The sequence below is a fragment of the Callithrix jacchus genome, chromosome 10 (assembly GCF_049354715.1).
Source record: "Callithrix jacchus isolate 240 chromosome 10, calJac240_pri, whole genome shotgun sequence".
Lineage (NCBI taxonomy): Eukaryota > Metazoa > Chordata > Mammalia > Primates > Cebidae > Callithrix > Callithrix jacchus.
Window position 1 is genome coordinate 7589047 of NC_133511.1, and position 14770 is coordinate 7603816.

General features: G+C 44.3%; 1 long non-coding RNA gene and 1 other non-coding gene across 3 annotated transcripts in view; one reads left to right on the top strand and one right to left on the bottom strand.

The window, feature by feature from the left end:
• Positions 1-14770, top strand: part of LOC108593706 (uncharacterized) — a 78560-nt gene that overhangs the window by 36652 nt on the left and 27138 nt on the right. The gene's annotated exons all lie outside the window — the stretch shown is intronic.
• On the bottom strand, positions 14427-14533 carry LOC118145891 (U6 spliceosomal RNA). Its single transcript, XR_004731378.3, has one exon. It is a non-coding gene; the product is annotated as a U6 spliceosomal RNA (small nuclear RNA).

Sequence of the window (14770 nt, forward strand, 5' to 3'; positions counted from 1 at the left end):
ACACTGCCATCTAGTGTACAGTTTTCTGATTTTTACCAAGCCTCAGGATATCTGTTCAAGTGGGTGTTACTCAGTTCTTAGGAGGAGCAAGATTCTCTGACTTGGAAAGATGTCTATGACATTTCCCTAAGTCCAAAAAAGCAAATTACAAAATGGTGTGTATTATGTGATTCAATACATGAAGACTATGTGTATGTAGTTGTGCAAACTTTTCCACATATGTATATGCATAAAGATCTAAAGAAGGCTGGGTGCTGTAGCTCAGGTTTATAATCCCAGTACTTTGTGAGGCTAAGGTGGGTGAATTACTTGAGACCAAGAGTTCAAGACCAGCCTGGCCAACATGGCAAAACCCCATCTCTACTAAAAATACAAAAATTAGCCAGATGTGGTGGTGCCCACCTGCCCATAGACACAGCTACTTGGTGAGGCTGAGGTGGGAAGATCACTTGAGCCTGGGACACGGAGGTTGCAGTGAGTTGAGATAGTGCCCCTGTACTTCAGCTGGGTGACAAAGAGAGACTCTGTGTCAAAAAAAAATTAAGATCTGGAAAGATACTCTCTAAATTGTCGATGGTGACTGTCTTTGGCTGGGAGATTGGGAGAATTGTTACTTTTTCTTATCTGTATTTCAGTTTTTCATAACTGATCATTGACATATATAGGGTCAAAATTTAATTTTTAAAAAGACCAAAGGAGCCCCCAAAGTGAGAATCCACCCTATAAAGATTATTTTCTGAAGGCAATTATATTCAACAGTTATTTATTAAACAGCTACTGTGTACAGTGTATTCTCCTTTTTTGTTTTTTGTTCTTTATTTTTCTTTTGTTATAATATATTCTTTTGATATTCAAGTATACCAATAAAGTGAGATAAACTCCTTTACCATAATACCAGCTACTGTTTAATGTTTTAGTTCACTATACGTTAAGCGCTGTGCTAAGTTCTTTGCATTCTAAACCTTAATTCTGGAGTTGAAACTACTGAGGTAAGAATTCTAAAGCTCAAAGAGGTCAAGTAACTTACCCAGAGTACCAAAGGATATGTGGGATTTAAGTACAGAATAGAGGTCTTTCTCCAAAGCCTGAACACTGGACTACACAATTCCCAATTCCCCTCTAACTTCCCTTTTTTTTTTTTTTTGAGATGGAATCTCGCTCTGTTGCCCAGGCTGGAGTGCAGCGGCATGATCTAGGCTCACTGCAACCTCCACCTTCTGGGTTCAAGTGATTCTCCCACCTCAGTCTCCCAAGTAGCTAAGATTGCAGGCATCTGCCACCACATCTGGCTAATTTTTATATTTTTAGTAGAGATGGTGTTTCACCATGTTAGCCAGGCAGGTCTCGAACTCCTGACCTCAGGTGATCTACTCCCCCTTGGCTTCCCAAAGTGCTGAGATTACAGGTGTAAGCCACCACGCCCAGCCCTTCCCCTCCAACTTTTTAAGAAATTCCCTTGGCCCAGCATGGTGGCTCATACCTGACATAGCAGCACTTTGGAGGCCAAGGCAAGCAGATTACCTGAGCTCAGGAGTTGGAGACCAGCCTGGCCAACACAGTGAAACCCTTTCTCTACTAAAACTACAAAAGTTAGCTGGGCATGATGGCAGGCACCTGTAATCTCAGCTATTCAGGAGGCTGAGATAGGAGAATCACTTGAATCCAGAAGGCGGAGGTTGCAGTAAGCCAAGATGACACCACTGTATTCCAGCCTGGGCAATAGAGCAAGACTCTGTCTCAAAAAAAAGAAAAAGAAAGAGGAGGAAAGAAAGAAAAGAGAGCAATGAACTATCAAAAATGCCTAAAGAAACCAAAGAACAATGGCAGGTAGATGAGATATAGTTGATTCACTAAAGGAGACTCACTACTAACTTGCTAATGACTTATCCATTATCACAGATGCCCCTTGGCTAGAAGGGAGGTGGCCTAAAAACTTCACCCTAAGGATTATCCAATACATATTTCCTAGGTGAGACCAGATATTATGTCAAGCAGGTAATGGAGGACCGAGGCAGCCTTGATTTAGCATTGGCATTTTGCTGGGCAAGATGTGGGTACAAGCAAACGAAGGGTGTAGGTGGAATGGAAGGAGTCCGAGCAATTGACCAGACCGCAAGCTGGGCAAAAGTCCTCAAGGAGGGGGAGTCAGTGCTCTTAAAGAATAAGAGTCCAGAGGCCGGGTGCGGTGGCTCACGCCTGTAATCCCAGCACTTTGGGAGGCTGAGGCGGGTGGATCACAAGGTCAAGAGATTGAGACCATCCTGGTCAACAAGGTGAAACCCCATCTCTACTAAAAATACAAAAATTAGCTGGGCATGGTGGCACGTGCCTGTAGTCCCAGCTACTCAGGAGGCTGAGGCAGGAGAATTGCCTGAACCCAGGAGGCGGAGGTTGCGGTGAGCCGAGATCGCGCCATTGCACTCCAGCCTGGGTAACAAGAGCAAACTCCGTCTCAAAAAATAATAATAAAAAAATAAGAGTTCAGCAGAGTATAAAAAATGGCTGTGCTGGGTTTGAGGAAGGGAATTGTGCTCAAAATCTAGAACATGAGAACTGAAGACACAGGGGGAAAGCACTTCTGAGTGGTAACAAACTTTAGATGTAATATGGGAGCAGCTGCTAGAGAGAAGTTAAGGTGACCGTCATTGGCATTAAGGAGATAAAGAAGCTATGAGGTTCAAGGGGAGTTGAGCATGAATCATTCAAGTGAGGGAGGAAGTTGCGTGGGAAACCTGTAAGCCAAGTTTCAAAGTCTTTATTGAAGGCTGGAAGGTGACTAAGAGGCAGAAGTTGACAACCTCGAGAGAGAAAAGGTATAAAACTAGTCATGATTGGAGGCACGGGGGAAGAGCAGGAGAGAGGTGAGGGAAAAGACCACACTGGGTTCAGTTCACTGCTCAAGGGCTGGGTGCACCCAGATCTCCAAAACCACCGGTAAAGGCTTTATTCATGTAACCAGACACCACGTGTTTGTAGAGACAGGGTCTCACCATGATGCCCAAACTGATTTCCAACTCCCGGGCTCAAGACATCACTTATTTGTCTGGCGTTTCTGATAGTTCTCTGGGTAGCACGCCTTTGTCAGGGAAGTGATCAAAACCCGAAGCCCACAGTGGAACTGAAGTCTGGCCACACTGGAGTGCAGTGGTGTGATTAGGGTTCACGGTAGCCACAACCTTCTAGGTTCAAACAATTCTCCCACCTCAACGCCTTGGGTAGCTGGAACTACAGATGTGTTCCACCATGCCTTGCTAATTTTTTTTTTTTTTGTAGAGATAGGATCTCACTATGTTGCCCAGGCTGGTCCTGTACTCCCAGGCTCAAGCAGTCCTCCCACCTTGGCCTCCCAAAGTGCTGGGATTACAGGTGTGAGCCGCCATGCCCAGCTAGCCAAAGATCAAATCTTGTTTTAAGCCAGTAAGATATTTGGTGGTGTTTGTTATAGTAGCATAACCTAATTCTATCCTATCTGATACAAGCATTTATTTCTTCATTGGTTAAATGAAGATATAAATAGTCTATGCCTCCTTAAGATGTGAAGCTTAAATAAGACAATGTACGTTTTTAAAAAAAAAACAGTCCATTGCCAGACACATACTACCACTAGATCCGTGAGAGTTACGAAAAGGAAGTGACCAGTCCCCCAGATCATCCAGCTTTGTAATGATAGAACCCATTTCTTCAATCCCAAGCAGTTGCCTGGAGTCTGTAAGAGTGTGAATCATCTACTCAGATATGCAGGTTCTGGCTCCCAAATGTAGTCACTGTCACCAGCATTCTTGTTACCACTGGAGTGATCATACTTTCCTCTCATCCCCCTTCTATTTCCTTTGTCGTTTGTCAATAACATACATTCCAACCCCAGAAAATGTAACCTATTGATCTAGGCTTTCCTTTTCCTAAACAGGAGTAGCATTTCCTCCTCAGGTATCTTCTAAAGTTCTTTGTTCCGTCCCACTTAACTTATGCTGAGAATGAGACTTCCCGGAAAAGATTAATATGCGGTGTAGAGGTATCATATTTGGGCAGTGTCCTCAATATTAAATCATTTTTTTTTTGCTTTAATACATTATAGGATTATTACTACTTACCCAAACAAAAACTAGCAACTCTCAAGTTTCAGATCTGACAGAGCATAGGAGAAAGCATAGTTAATCAACACATACAAATGCAATATTGCTGAGTCCCTGTTATTTTTCAGGCTTTATGTTTGGTTCTATGTTGAATGTTTAAAAAGTGTTTGTGGGCCGGGCGTGGTGGCTCACGCCTATAATCCCAGCACTTTGGGAGGCTGAGGCGGGTGGATCACGAGGTCACGAGATCGAGACCATCCTGGTCAACGTGGTGAAACCCCGTCTCTACTAAAAATACAAAAATTAGCTGGGCATGGTGGCGCGTGCTTGTAGTCCCAGCTACTTGGGAGGCTGAGGCGGGAGAATTGCTTGAACGCAGAAAGCGGAGGTTGCGGTGAGCCGAGATCGCGCCATTGCACTCCAGCCTGGGTAACAACAGCAAAACTCCATCTCAAAAAATAAATAAATAAATAAATAAATAAATAAATAAATAAATAAATAAATAAATAGTGTTTGTTTCTGACCCTTCCCATTCCATTAAGGTTTTGGTACTGAAAGGCGTAATAAGGCATGTCGTGGTCCATTCTTGCTGCTGTAATAAAAGTACCGTAGATTAGCTGGCTCACAAACAACAGACATTTATTTCTCACAGCTCTGGAGGCTGGGAAGTCCAATGTCAGGCTGCCAACAGAATCCGTGTCTGGTGAAGGCACTCTTCCTGGCTTGTAGATCCACCTTTACACTGTGTCCTCACATGGTGGAAGAAGGAATGAGCTCTCTGGAGTCTCTTTTTTTTTTTTTCTACCCCTTTTTTTTTTTTTAAAGATGGGGTCTCACCATGTTGGTCAGGTTGGTCTTGAACTCCTGACCTCAGGTGATCCGCCCTCCTTGGCCTCCAAAGTGCTTGGATTACAGGCATGAGCCACCATGTCCGGCCTGGAGTCTCTTTTACAAGGCCACTAATCCCATTTATGAGAGCTCCCCTTCATGACCTAATCACTTCCCCAAAGGCGTCACCTCCTAATACCATCACACTGGGGATTAGGGTTCATGTGAAATGTGGAAGGACACAAACATTCACTCTAGAGCAAGGCCCAATCTCTATAACAAGGCTCTTGCAATCAGTGTACAGTATGACTGACTGATGATGAATTACACATTATAGCATATGAATACTATATCCTATGAATATATTATTAGGAGAATAGTCTATTTGTATGAATTAATATATTAGCAATGTAAGGCAGAAGATAGACCTTAAATTCAGTATTTTCACTGATTTCCCATTTTCCTATATATGTTGTATATTAATACTCCAACACTTTATAGTGCCATAGCCTCAAACAGCAACCCACTCATTTGTTCAATAAATACATTTTGGCCGGGCATGGTGGCTCACGCCTGTAATCACAGCACTTTGGGAGGCTGAGGCAGGTGGATCACCTGAGGTCAGGAGTGTGAGACCAGCCAGGCCAACATGGTGAAACTCTGTTTCTACTAAAAATACAAAAATTAGCCAGGTGTGGTGGTGGGTACCTGTAATCCCAGCTACGTGGGAGGCTGAGACAGGAGAATTGCTTGAACCCAGGAGGTGGAGGTTACGGTGAGCCTAGCTCACACCACTGCACTCCAGCCTGGGTGACAGAGCAAGACTCCATCTGAAAATAATTGTAAGTTGTATATGTATATATTTGAGTGAATAGATGAATGACGCTGCTGCCAGCCAGCAGTTCGATTCCAGCGTTATCCCCATTGGGCAATTGGGATTTATGTAACTCTTTGACTATTTTGTCTTATCTTGCTCAACTTCTTTTATAAATGGGAGTGAGAGTAAAGTCCCAGTGATGTGTGTAATTCCTATAAATGGAATACAGTGGACCGAAAAGAAAATGTTTCCATTTTCCAGAAAAATAGAAATCATAGAAGTGGCGCTTCCGCAGCATCCGTCAGGATTGCATCTGAGAAGAGTCAGCCTATTGAACTCTGAAGGGGAAAATAATAAAGAATGTGTGTAAAATGCTTACAGAATGCTGACATTATCAACAAAGTATGTGTCTACAGTGTGAGATTAGTTTCTTGGCTCTCTTGGAGTGAACCTCCTTCCCCTTCATAATAGGTGAGGATGTTGCCTGAGGAATGCAGTATGTTTCCGGTAGAAGATAACATCTGGGTTAAATAAGTAGAGTAAGTGCTTCTTGTGTAGCTGCTAAAAAGAGAGAGAGAGAGAAAATGTGCTACAGGCGCTCTCAAGAGGGAGAGAACTTTACAGACTCCATTGTCTAGAAAGAAAACTTGAGCAGAAGTTCAGAGAATGAAGGAAGCATTAGAGACACAGGATGAAGTGGGAGAGAGAATCACACCTAAGGAGGGCTGGCTGTGAAGTATGTGAAGGCAGAATGAACAGAGCCCGCGGGCACAGACCAGGGAGGGGGCTTGCTGGCAGGATCCGTGTGAGCAGGAGGAACCGGAGGGAGCACGGGCAAGGGGAGAAGAGTCAGCCTCAGTTTGGACTTTATTCTAAGGGTAATAAGAAGCCATTGAAGGTTTCTGGGTCAAGTAGTGATAGTTGAGAAAGGTTCCTCCAGCAGAAATATGTGGGACTGAAAGAATTTTAGGAGTATGTAGAGAACAGAAGAAACTAGACAGAAACTCACGATAGGTGTAATGGTTAATTTTTTTAATTATTATACTTTAAGTTCTGGGGTACATGTGCAGAACGTGCAGGTTTGTTACCTAGTTATACACGTGCCATGGTGGTTTGCTGCATCCATCACCCGTCATCTACATTAGGTATTTCTCCTAGTGCTGTCCCCACCCACCCACCCTGCTTTTTTTTGAGATGGAGTCTCACTCTGTCCCCAGGCTGGAGTGCGATGGCGAAACCTTGGCTCACTGCAACCTCTGCCTCTCAGGTTCAAGCAATTCTCCTGCCTCAGCGTCCCAAGTAGCTGGGATTACAGGCACCCACCACCATACCCAGCTAATTTTTGTATTTTAATAGAGACTGGATTTCACCAAGTTGGCCAGGCTGGTCTTGAACTCCTGACCTCAGGTGATCCACCCACCTCAGCCTCCCAAAGTGCTGGGATTAAGGGTGTGAGCCACTGTGCCCAGCTGTGATGGTTAATGTTATGTGTCAACTAGACGGGGCTAAAACATGCTCAGATAGCTGGTAAATCTTTATCAGATACACACATCTCTGGGTGTGTGAGAGAGAATATTTCTAAAAGAAATTAGTGGATGTGGTGGCTCATGCTGGTAATCCCAGCATTTTGGGAGGCCAAGGTGTATGGATCACCTGAGGTCAGGAGTCAGAGACCAGCCTGACCAACATGGAGAAACTCTGTCTCTACTGAAACTACAAAATTAGCCAGACGTGGTGGGGCATGCCTGTAATCCCAGCTACTCAAGAAGTTGAGGCAGGAGAATCACTTGAACCTGGGAAGCAGAGGTTGCAGTGAGCCAAGATTGTGCCATTGCACTCCAGCCTGAGCAACAAGAGCGAAACTCTGTCTCAAAAGAAAAGAAAGAGGGAGGGAGGAAGGAAGGAGGGAGGGAAAGAAAGGAAGGAGGGAAGGAAAAGGGAAGGAAGGAGCAAGCATTTGAGGACAGGCATGGTGGTTCACACCTGCAATTCCAACGCTTTGGGAGACTGAGGCAGGTGAATCACTTGAGGCCAGGAGTTTGAGACTAGCCTGGCCAACATGGCGAAACCCCATTTCTACTAAAAAGAAAAAGTAGCTGGGCATGTTGGTGCAAACCTGTAGTCCCAGCTACTGGGAAGCTGAGGCAGGAGAATCACTTGAACCCAGGAGGCAAAGGTTGCAGTGACCCAAGGTAGCATCACTGCACTCCAGCCTGGGCAACAGAATGAGACAATGTCTCAAAGAAAAAAAATAGCATTTAAATTGGTAGACTGAGTCAAAAAGATTGCCCTTTCTTATGGCAAGCATGATCCAATTCCTGAGAGCCTGAATAGAACAAAAAGGCTGAGGAGGAGTAAATTCTGTCTCTGTGCTCAGCTGGGCCATCGGTCTCCTGCCCATGGATGTGGGACCCTGGTTCTCAGGTCAGAAGACCTGGACTGGGACTTACATCATTGGCTCTCCTGCTTCTCAGGTTTTGGGGCTTGGACTGGAACTATACCACTAGCTTTCTTTGGCCTCCAGTGTGCAGACAGCATAATATGAGACTTCTTGGCCTCCATAATCATGTGAGCCAATGTCTCCTACTAAATCTCTTCCTAGATATCTACACCTGTGTCTATATCTATTTATCTAAGAACCCTGACTAATACAGACAGCTATAGACCTAGTATGACCTAGTATGAGCAAAAGAAACGATGGCTTGAGCCTATTCGAGAATTAAAAACAAAAAGAGAGACAATGATACGTTGTATATTTCAAATCTAGAAGAAAAGCTTTGAAACACAAAGAGCTTCATTCAATAACACAAAGAAATGATGATTATTTGATATCCCAGTCACCCTGGTTTGATCATTACATATTGTATACATGTATCAAAATATCACATATACTCCATAAATATGTACAACTATTATGCATCAATCAATAAAAACAAGAGAGAAAAAAAGAAATAACAAAGTAATAAAAAAAAAAAAGAAAAGAGAGAGATGAGCAATGTCACCAAAGAAGTAACAGGCATTGCTGTGTCCTGCTGGACGTGAAAGGTGAGGAGTAAATCTAATATGGCTTCAAAGGTTGGAGTCTGAGCAACAGCAGAACATGCTATTAATGGAATGTAAAAGTCAGATGTGGAAATTCAAAAGTGACAGCAGACAGTGCAGGAAATGAAGGCAGTTGAAGGCACGATATGCCTTGGTTTGACTTTCTGAGCTTGAGGCAATGATGAGATTGTCAGCTGGAGAAATGTTCCTTTTAGAAAGTTAAAGAACATTCTAAGGGCACAGGCTTATTTTAGTCTCCAATTAAGTTCAGTTTGTCTTTGGTGTCCCCGGGTACCTTTCGTACGCTCATGTCCTGGGTGCCTAGGACTCTCACTCTTCCCAGTTTTTTCTCCCTGTTGCGTGTGTCCCCATCTTGGGAACCTAAGTGGCCTCCCCTTCCCTAGCTAGCCTTCCTAGGAGACTGGCGTGCAGCCAGCACATGCCAGACAGTTTGAGAGCACCCTCCTCTCTACAGACAGACCTGCTATACAGGGTCTCCTGGCCTGGCCTAGAGTCCTGCTGCTCTGCCTCCCACAATGAGATGTGTTGAACCCTGTTCCTCCATCATAACCAAACAGTGCTCAGTGTAACGTGTATTGCCAAGTCGCAATGAGGACACTGAGGCCAGTATACAGAAATGAGAAATTCAATTTATTCAGCTCCTGGGCGAGGTTCTGTGGTCTGGGAAGGGGCCAGATAAGTCGCACTTAACTTCTCAGGGCAGGGGGTTTGATGGGGGTTAGAGGCGATTGATTTGATATTGGGGAAACAAAGCATAGGCAATTTCATTCGTTGTAGGGAGACAGGGCCCGGACGGGGCGAGCCGCTATAGGTAGGGAGGTGGGACTTATTGAGAGGTGGGCTGGCCAAGGATGTATGGGGTGGGCTGCCATTGGGTAAGGCTTGGCAGGATCTCTTAAATTTTCGTGGGTTCAAATGTATAGTTTAGTGCTGAGGTTCAAATGCATAGCTTGGTGCTGAGCGCGCATAGTCTAGTGCTGAATATGGACCTGGGAGCAGAATGCAGAAGTGGGCGAGGGGAGCCCGCATGGAGGAGCCAGATGCTGAGTAATGGGTCCTGACTGATGAACTGTTATCAGGCATAGAGAGGGGTGGGTGCTGTTCATCCGGCTCCCAGCAAGGCTATCGACCTTATACTCAGGACAGTCCACTGTGCTCACCAGCCAGGTGTGGCTCTCAGCTAAGCCAGATCCCCCTGCTTTAGCATGTCTCACTCTCTACTCAGCAAATAGGGGCTAAGCCTTGGCCTCCCCCTGCCTGTCTAATCCTTCACACTAACAGTAGAAATGAAGTAAGTGCTGTACACCAGTTATGTCTAAGTACAGGTATCATACACACTGAGTGCAACAGATGGAGTGGGGAAATGAAGTCCTACAGGATGCTTCCTGATGTGTGTCAGGGCCAGAGGCAGGTTCCCTAAAGCTACTGCAATCAGTCTTATCAAGAACAGCAATTTCTCAAGAAAGTAGACCTCACTGGGGTTTGCTTTTGTGATGCTGGTGGTATGTATGTGTTTCCCCCATTTAAATATGTCTGTGGCCAGGCGTGGTGGCTCATACCTGTAATCCCAATTCTTTGGGAGGCCAAGGCGGGATGATTGCTTGAGGCCAGGAGTTCAAGACCAGCCTGGGCAACATAGCAAGACTCCCTCTCTAACAATTAAAAAAAAAAAAAAAACAAGTGTGCACACTGAACTAGCAGGCTTTCCATGAAGACCAAGGTGAATAAGGTCCCACAAGGCCAAAGTTAGATTATGAATGTAACTTTGTTATATTATAACATTAAGTGTGATAAACACTGAGACCAAAGTGGAAAAGCACCGTCACTGGTCAGAGAGAAGTTTAATATGTGATGTCAGAGAAGGTGACACTTAGCATGTGCTACGGTCTGAACGTCTGTCCCCTCCAAAACCTACGCTGAAATGTAATTGCCACTGTGATTATGTTGAAAGGTGGGACCTTTAAGAGGTGTTTAGGTCATGAGGGCTCTGCCCTCACGAATGGACTAATGTCATTATCATGAAAGTGTATTTGTTGCCGGGCGCGGTGGCTCACGCCTGTAATCCCAGTACTTTGGGAGGCCGAGGCGGGTGGATCACGAGGTCAAGAGATCGAGACCATCCTGGTCAACATGGTGAAACCCCGTCTCTACTAAAAATACAAAAATTAGCTGGGCATGGTGGCTTGTGCCTGTAATCCCAGCTACTCTGGAGGCTGAGGCAGGAGAATTGCCTGAACCCGGGAGGCGGAGGTTGCGGTGAGCCGAGATCGCGCCATTGCACTCCAGCCTGGGTAACAAGAGCAAAACTCTGTCTCAAAAAAAAAATAAAAAAAAAAGATTGCTAGAAAAGGCTGGGCACGATGGCTCACACCTGTAACCCCAGCATTTTGGTTGGGAGGTTGAGGCTGGCACATCACCTAAGGTCGAGAGTCTGAGACGAGCCTGATCAATGTGGAAAAACCCCAACTCTACTAAAAATACAAAATTAGCCGGGTGTGGTGGCGCGCGCCTGCAATCCCAGCTACTCAGGAGGCTGAGGTGGGAGAATTGCTTGGACCCAGGAGGTGGAGGTTGCAGTGAGCTGAGATCGCGCCATTGCACTCCAGCCTGGGCAACAAGAGCAAAACTTCATCTCAAAAAAAGATTGCTAGAAGAGGATATTATTTAATTTAAACCGAGGCATAAAGTACATTGTAAAAGTTTGAGCATTGAGACAAGAAACCTTGGAACATTAAATCCTACAGGTTTATGCATGAAGGGTGGGTAAAATTTTGTCATTCTGAATAGGCCGTACTTCCCCTAATACACCATTTATATATGGCCAGACTTCTCAAAACACCCTTTATAGGACGACTGGAGAACTGCATGTTCAGCATTACCGAATTTCCTCATAAATCTCTTGCCTTTTAATCAGCTAAGTGGCTGTCTGCTAAATTTCCCTGATTTATTGATATATTTTGAAGGCTGAGGATATGTCCAGATACTAAGTGATTAAATGTAGATGAAATGGCACATCACCATAATTATGACAGAAAAGAGAATCGTGACTAGGCATACATAAGACCTCACAGAGACAAACTGTAGACAGCTTCTTAAAAGGGCAGCCCCCAGTGTTGCAGAGAAAATTGCACTCCCAAGCTAGTTTTTCCAAGAAAACCATCCCAACAGCTCGCCTTAGAGCTGTATTTGCATTTGCTGTCTCAGCAGTTCCGCAGGGACCATGACCCCTGCAGAATTTACCGAGTGGAGACTTTGGCTGCTGACTAAATCGAAAGGTTAAAATCCTGGTTTCTCTTTTTACCTTAGCTACCAAACTGTGTGACCTGAGACAGATGGTTCAACTTTTTGACTACAATTCTTTTTTTTTTTTGAGATGGAGTCTCACTGTGTCACGTAGGCTGGAATGCAGTGGCGCGATCTTGGCTCACTGCAAACTCTGCCTCCCGGGTTCAAGTGATTCTCCTGCCTCAGCCTCCCAAGTAGCTGGTGTTACAGGCACACAACACCACACCCAGCTAATAGAGACAGGGTTTCACCATGTCAGCCAGGCTGGTCTTGAACTCTTGAGCTCAGGTGATCCACCTGCCTTGGCCTCCCAGAGTTCTGGGATTACAGGCGTGAGCCACTGCACCCAGCCAGGACCCCAATTCTTCAACAGTTTATTTCTAACTGACATGGTCAATGTGTATTTTTTTTCCCAGTAGATGTTCAATTGCTCCAGCACCATTTGTTGAAAAGACTGTCTTTCCTCCATTGCACTGCTCTACATTTGTCAAATATCAATTTCAGCATATTTGTGTGAGTTTCTTTCTGGGTTCACTTGATCTGTGTGTCTGTTCCTCTGCCCGTGCACCTGGACAGAATGAGGGGTCCAGCTGCTTGTTCTTGCAGTCCAACAATGAGATGCAGGCAGAGAAGAAGGGAGTTTATTTCAGCAACTGGTTTCAGGGAGAAGTTCTGAGTAATTCACCGAACCAACTCAAATTTACAAGGTTTTTTTCCCCCAGTGTTTATACATATTCTAAGTTATATGCCTATGTGTGGGAGTGCACCTACACGCGGGAGTGTTTCGCTCAATGTGTGTGTAATCTTTAGCTAGAGTCTAAGGTGTGGAAAGCTTTCTCTAGAGTCTTGGAAAGTTTTTTCATGTTAAATGAGCTCTGGTACAAGTTGTTTGTGTAAGAATGCGTTTATTATTTGGCCAGACTTTAGGGCTGGAGAAAACCCAGGCCAGGTCTTAATGGGTTTGTTTTCGCATTCCAGCGCTCCCCTCAGGCACCAGTTTCTTTAGTTCTTTAATGTTTAACTTACACATTCATCAGAAAAGGGTCAGTGGAAACGGTTATAGCTGGAAATGAAAACCTGGCCTGCCATACCAGTGCCACAGAGGCTTAAAAGGAAAACCTGGCACAGTGGCTCACACCTGTAATCCCAGCACTTTGGGAGGCTGAGGTGGGCGGAGTACCAGGTCAGGAGATCGAGACCAGCCTGGTCAATATGGTGAAACCCTATATCTACTAATAATTTAAAAAAAAAAAAAATCAGCTGGGTGTGATGGTGCACACCTGTAGTCCCAGCTACTTGGGAGGCTAAGGCAGAAAAATCACTTGAACCCGGGATGCAGAGGTTACAGTGAGCCAAGATCATGCCACTGCAGTCCAGCCTGCATGACAGAGCAAGACTCCATTTCAAAAAAATATATATTTTTTTATATTTTTTAAAATATAAATATATAATATATATTATATATAAATATATAAAATATATATAGAGAGAGAGAGAGAGACACACACACACACACGAAGTACAAGTGCAGGTTTCTTACATATATAAATATCGGGTAGTGGTGGAATCTGGGGTTTTAGTGTACCTATCACCCAAACAGCGAACACTGTATCCAACAAGTCATGTTTCAACCCTCACCTCCTTCCTGCCCTGCCACCTTTTGGAGTCTCAATATCTGTTATTTCTCTCTTTAGTCCACATGTACCCACTGGTTAGCTTCCAACAATTACTCATCTGTTAACCAAAGGCAGCCACTTATGAGAACAGTGTTTATAATACCCCTTTTCAAACAAAACACTTTGACCTACAGGACATTATGGAAGCACTGTGCAATGAGAACTATTGTTTATGCAAACCATCTTTAGGTTGTTTCGGTTGTTACAGCGCCACCTGCTGGAAAGTCCACCGATAAATACATACCAGTTCCTTAGGCTGAAAAGAGAACTTGGTTTCTAAACGCGAATAGTGAAAGTGACCCCAGCAAAATCCTCTCCTCTTACCGTGCAACCCCAGTCTAGTTGCACGATATACTTCATCTGTACAACACTGTGGAACAATGTAGCACCTTTGTTACACCGTTCAGTAGGGTTTGGGCTTTTTAAAAAAATACTTTTTTTTTTTTTAATTCAGTAGAGACTGGGGTTCCCACTATGTTGCCCAGGCTGGTCTCGAACTGTTGGGCTCAAACAGTCCTCACACCTCAGCCTCCCAAAGTGGTGGGATTACAGGTGTGAGCCACCAGCAGCATTATTTTTTTAAATGGCATGAATATCTAGAAAAAATATTTTAAAATCAATCAATATTGTTCTAATGGGGTAAAAAAAGCATTTAAGAGGTTTTCTTTTTCTTCTTTTTTATTTTAAAACATGGAACACTTCACGAATTTGTGTGTCACCCTTGCACAGGGGCCATGCTAATCTTCTCTGTATCATTCCAATTTTAGTATATGTGCTGCCGACGCGAGCACTTTTTTTTTTTTTTTTTTTTAAGATGGGGTTTCACCATGATGGCCAGGCTGGTCTTGAACTCCTGACCTCAGGTGATCCACCCACTTCAGCCTCCCAAAGTGCTAGGATTACAGGCGTGGTTTTTTAACTGAAGAAGGTGTTGTGTTTCAAAAGCTTGTGCTTGCTCCTGATTTTTAGTCTCCGGGATCAGCATACATTTAGATAAATGATTTCTTATCTTCATGAATTGAATTTTA